This window comes from Pteropus vampyrus, unplaced genomic scaffold (genome assembly GCF_000151845.1).
Source record: "Pteropus vampyrus isolate Shadow unplaced genomic scaffold, Pvam_2.0 Scaffold52, whole genome shotgun sequence".
Taxonomy (NCBI): domain Eukaryota; kingdom Metazoa; phylum Chordata; class Mammalia; order Chiroptera; family Pteropodidae; genus Pteropus; species Pteropus vampyrus.
This window is the reverse complement of record NW_011888833.1, coordinates 4,047,566-4,053,511: the sequence shown is the minus strand read 5'-3', so window position 1 is coordinate 4,053,511 and position 5,946 is coordinate 4,047,566. Positions and strand designations below refer to the sequence as shown.

The following is a 5,946-nucleotide window of genomic DNA, read 5'->3' as shown; positions in this document are numbered from 1 at the left end:
CCCCCCGCTGCTCGTGCGCGCCCCTCACCTTCTCCCGATCGATGGGCTTCTCGGGCTCCTTCTTGATCTCCTCCTGGGTGACGCGCGACTCCACCGCCATCTTCCTCCTGTGGCCCGGGAGACGCTCGCTCTGACCTCCGACCCCCGCAGCGAGCATGAGAACCAAGTATCTCGCGAGGAGAAGCTCGAGGTTTTATAGCCGAAGGGGGCGGGGCGGGGGCGGGGCGTCCCCCGGCGCAAGCGCACTTGGTGGTGCCGCGCGGGGGGCCGGGCTGGCCGCGCTTGCGCGTTGCGTCGTCCGGGAAGAGGCGGGTGCTGGAGCCCCCGCGTCGGGCCCTGTGAGGGACGTCGTCGGACCTCGGTGGCCAAGGTATTTATGCATTTCCTGAAATGTTCACAGGCCAAATAAGCTCACAGGGGCGTTTCCACACGACCTGAGAACCTTAACCAGGAACGCCTGAGGACAGTGCAGGACGTACTGTTGCGAGTAAGCAAAACACGCCTTTGTTCGCAAAATACCAGGCGCTACTTCTCGGTAGAGGAAGCGAGACTGGTTGCGAAACGGCGCGAACGGGGACCCCGAGTTAAGCCAGGGAGACACCGCGGAGCCGAGGGGCAGCGGGTGGACTGTACTGAGGGAGCAGGGGCTTCCCGCCTCCCACCCCCACGCAGACTTCCGGGGGCGTCAAAGACCTCAGTGAAACGCGGAACTTGAACTTTCCGGGAAGTGACACGGTAGAGCATCTTCAGGACCAATGGGCAGGGTCACGTGGTACAAAAAGCACCAACCAGGAATGATTGACAAATTAGACTAAAATCGGAGGGAGAAAACCCAATCAGACCTTCAAAACACATCATAAAGAGAGGAAAACATAAACCCCAGGGTGGGAGGAGCTACCTGGGGTGCAAATGAGCGACAAACGCCAGTGTCCGGCACCTCTGTGAACTAAGGAAAAGGGCAGACACCCCGATAGCAAAGCGGGTAGAGTCGTTGAACAGTTGCTTTTAGAATAGAGAAATCCACACGGCCGGCAGACATAGGTGCTGGAGCTCGTTACTAGTCAGGAAGCGCATTAAAACCACAGCGATTGGCTTGAATTGCTTGGTTTTAAACTGCACCCACTAGCTCGGCAAAAATTCGAGGTTCCGACAGTTGTTGGCTAACGGGAATTCCCTCGTGGTGCTGGTGCGAGTATGAACCGCTGCGCCACCTTGGAAAAGCAGCCAAGGGTTTTTTAGCGACGTAGAAGACACGTATACTCGAGACCTAACCACCCCATTCCCTGGCGTTCATCCTAGAGACAGGCTTGCTCAGCTCTACCCAGAGACATTGCAAGAACGTCCATAGTATTTTTCATAAGAATGGAAAGCTAGGAACAAAGCAGATGTCCTTCAGCATTAGAGTAGTTCAGTGAATTGTGGGATCTGCACAGCAGCAGAGCCACCAGGTAGCACTGGAATACTACACGGCAACAAAAAAGAGCAGACTCCAACTCGTGGATCCACAACTGTGTGAAGCAACGTGAATGTCACATGCCTAGTGGTGGGCGGAAGAAGCCAGAAAGCCAAAAAAGAAAGAACATACACCATACGAATCTATTTTTATAACATTCAAAAGCAAGCAGTACCCTATTGTTCAGGACGCATTCCCAGGTGATGAAACTATAAAAAAAAAGCAATGAAGTAATTACCACAAAAGTCAGGATGGTAATTACCTCTGAGAAGGAGAGGGGATTGTCAGCAGGGAAGAGTCGAGGCGGTGCTTCTGGAGTGCTGGCAACATTCTTTTTTTCTTTTTTTTTTTTGACAGAGGTCTTGATGACACAGTTGTTTGATTTTAAATTCTTTGAACAGTACGTTTATGTTTTATGCATTCTTCTGCATAATGCTGTATCTATTTTTAAAAAAATGCCACAGCAAGGAAAAAATGAATGCCTATACGTCGATAAGGAAAAGATAAACAGTCCAGTAAAAAAAATGGACAAAAAGCATGAGAGGCCTTTCAAAGACAAGAAAACACAAATGACATGTAAACATATGAAAAGATGCCAAACCCCATGAATAATCAGAGAAATGCACATTTAAATCACAATGAGATCACATTTCACTACTATATTGGCCAAAATGTAAAAGTCTGACAAGTACTGGCAAGGAGATGGAGTAAAGGGAATTTTTATAGGCTATCCTCATCCACTTTGGAAAAGCTGGTACTACCTAGAAAGTTCGGATATGTGTACGTGTTAAGACTCAGCCCTTCCACTCCTGTCGTGTATCCCGGAGAAACTGTTACACTTGAGCCTCTGGCGGCATGTTGAATAATGTTCAGCTAGAGACACATGACTGCCTACCAAGGCTGTATCCACAGAATGGAATACCATAAACTTTAAAGCACGTGAATGAATCGGTATGCCTTTCGAAAAGGTAGAATTAAAAAAGCAAGTCAGAAAATATACAGCAGGATTCAATTTATGCAGAATTCAAAAATAGCAACTCCTCCCCCACCCCCCGCCACCACTACCACCAAATACTGTTTAGGGAAACAAACACCAAGTGGTAAAACTATAAAGAGAAGCAAGGGGCTGATTAACACTAAATTCAGCTTCGTGTTACCTCTGGGAGTAAGCTAGGGCGATGCAATTTATGCAGGGCATTCAGAGAGCCTCTGAGGCCAGAGCAGCTGCTCTTTCTTACCAGGAGGGGAATGGTTTTCCGTTCTTTACATTGTAGCCGTACATTTTAGATACTCTGTGTGTATGATTTAGATCACTGTGAAAAAAAAAATTTAACTCAGCTTAGGGCTGGGACCTTGCAATAGTCAATTTTTAAAAAAGGTGATATTTCAATTTGTTCCCCAGTTCTATGATTCTAATGTGAAATCTTTTTCAAAACCTCCATAGTATAAAAATATAAATATGCCAAACCCCATGAATAAGCAGAGAAATGCACATTTAAATCAGCCCCTTGCTTCTCCTGTACAGCACATTTTAAGTCAGTGGACCAGAATGAGGGGTCGCATTTGCTTGTCACAGAGTTGAAATATCTCACTTTACCCCCACTTTACGCATCTGAATGATTAGATCGAAAATGGTTTTAAACAGACATCGTCTTCCATGAGAGCCTACTGGGTGCCAAGAACATATTCACCAGAAACAGGTTGTAGAGGGCAGCTAAAGTGCCTGGCCCGTGGTCAGGACGCTTAGGCCTTGAACTTAAACTTCAGCTCAGTCATACCAGCTGGCCGGTTAACCTTGAATCACGTAACTACTCGGAGTCACAAATTCTTGAACCCTAACTTTTAACCATACCAAATAGCCTGTTATGAGGGGCGAATGCATCTAAAGGAGTTGGCTCAGCGTTTGCTGTACACTAAGCACTCAACGAATGTGAGCTGGTAAAATCACCAATGTCATCTGGATTCTCTCCCCTTTTGCAGTGAGGCGAGGGAGCGAATTAAGAGACTAATTGCCCATGGATAGCTGATTCCATGAAAACTTTACGAAAAAAACTAGCATTGCTGTCATAATTACTTAATTATAAATCTATCCCAGTTTTCGTACACGCTCAAATAGGGATGTACTCATATTCTATCACTACTAAATACTGACAACATGTTTATTCAATTGAAAAAAAGCACCTATGGGAATTAATTTGGTTAGGTATTTAACTATTAAATCTGTCTGGGGTGCTGTGTTGGGAGACTCGTGGTGGCTCTTCTGGCCCTGATTCTAAGGTTGCAAGGGAAAGAAGGTGTCAATAATTTATTGGTCTCTGGGATCAGGAAATGTGTGTGAATAGATGCCCTTTGGAGCTGACGTCTACCACGACGGGATGGCCTTTAATCCCGCTTGGTAAATGGCTGGCACTGAGCCGTGTATTAAACGAGCGACAGCATTTTAAAGTGCTTAGGAACTGTCTCAGCGTCATATGCTCCCCTTTTAGATTTGCATGGTAATAATAATAATAGTTAATATTTATTGATCGCTGTTTCGGTTATCTTTTTATTGCTGTACAGCAACCACCTGAATACAGAAACTGTTTCATTTGGGCTGGTCCACCGGCTTCCTCCTGCAGTCATAGTTATCTGACATCTCTACTGGGTGTCAGGGCTTGGATGGTCTCAGATACCGTCGCGTCCCTGTCTAGTGATGGTGGTGGCTGTGGGCAGGGCCACGTGTCTGTAGCAGCTAATCCAGGCTTCTCCACATTGTGGTCTCCGAGTTCCAGCAGAGTGAGAGCAGGTGCCGCAAGGCATCTTGAGGACTTGGCTCGTTCGCTGCTCAGCTTCACCTTTGCCACGTGATTAGTCAGAGCAAGTCAGCAGGCCGCGCCCAGCACGCAGGGGGAGAGAAACTGACTTCAGCACGTGGTGGGAGGCACAGCTAAGGCACGCTGCGAAGGGCACGCACACGGCGGTGGGGCGGGGCGGGGGCCATTTTTTTACAGTCGACATGCTAGGCACTTTGACACCTGTTTTGCATACGTTGTCTCTTTTAATTTTCACAACTATCCTATAAGATGTGTATATTTAACCTGTTTCATGGATGAGAAAATGGAAAAGAGACGTAGGGTTACTCGACCTCCCTGATGAGTGAAGGGCATTTTAAGAGTTCTGAATGGGTAAAGCTATGCTGATCGTGCAACGTTAAGTTTAAAGAAGGATAAAATATTACAAATAAAGTATTTCAGTTATGTTTTAAAAATATGTCCACGCATACACACAAACATTCTGGAAGGAAATATTCAAATATGTTAATAGATACTTCTGAGTTGGAAGATAATGGATAATTGTGATTTCCATCTTTTTTGTATTTTTTGCATTTTTCATAATGAGTACATACTTTTAGAAATTAAAAAGTAGATCTCTACTAAAATTCACACAAAAATAAATAGATGCTCTAAATAGGCCTATGTATATTAAAGGAATTGAATCAATAATTAACCTTCCAAAACAGAAAATACCAGACCCACATGGGTTCACTGCCAAATTCTACCAAACATTTAAGGAAGAAATCTTACTAATTCTCTACAGTCTCTTCGAGAATATAGAAGCAGAGAAAATACTTCTTAACTCATTTTGAGGCCAGGATTGCCCTAATACCCAAACCAGACAAAGATATTACAAGAAAGGAAAACTACAGACCAAGATTTCTCACAAATGTAGATGTAAAAAGCATCAACAAATATTAGCAAATCATATCCAAGGATGCATAAAAGCTTTTACTCTGTGCCCAAGTGGGATTTATCCCAGGTAGGCAAGGCCATTTCAACAGTCAGAAATTAATTACATCACATCAACAGGCTAAGGAAGAAAAATCACATGACCATATCAGTATGTGCAGTAAAAGCATTTGCCAGAATCCAATACCCACTCACAATAAAAACCCTTACCAAAGGAGGAATGGAGGAGAAGTTCCTTAATTTGATAAAGAACATCTACAAAACACCGACAGCATCGCAGGTAATGGTGAGAAACCCGAAGCTTTCCTACTAAGGTCAGAAAGGAGGCAAGAACGTCCCCTCGCCCACACCTGGTCGCCATCGTGCTGGAAGCCTCAGCTCGTACAGTGAGGTGGGAAAAGGAAGTTATAGTAATGCAGATTGGGAAGGAAGAAGACTGTCTTATCTTGAGGATGACATGATTGTTTACGTAGATGAATCCAGCACACTAGAGAGGATGTGGAGCAATGAGAACTCTCTTTTATTGCTGGCGGGGATGCAGATGGTACAGCCACCTTGGAAGACTGTTGGGCAGTTTCTTAACAAAGACTGAACATCCTCTTTCCCTAGGATCCAGCAATCACATTCCTCAGCATGTACCCAAAGGAGTTGAAAATAAATAGATATCCACCCAGTAACTGCACGTGGACGTTTGCAGCGGCTGTCTTCATAACGGCCAAAACTTGGAAACAACCAAGACGTCCTTCAGCAGGTGGTGGATAAATGAAC

The 5,946-nt window shown here is 45.2% G+C and overlaps 1 protein-coding gene across 1 annotated transcript in view; it reads left to right on the top strand.

Moving 5' to 3' along the window:
* Window positions 1-279: 279 nt before the first annotated feature.
* LATS2 (large tumor suppressor kinase 2) overlaps window positions 280-5,946 on the top strand; it is a gene marked incomplete at its 3' end in the record, with an annotated part of 69,188 nt that continues 63,521 nt past the window's right edge. The window contains exon 1 of the mRNA XM_023530717.1: window positions 280-370. The remainder of the gene's footprint in view (window positions 371-5,946) is intronic.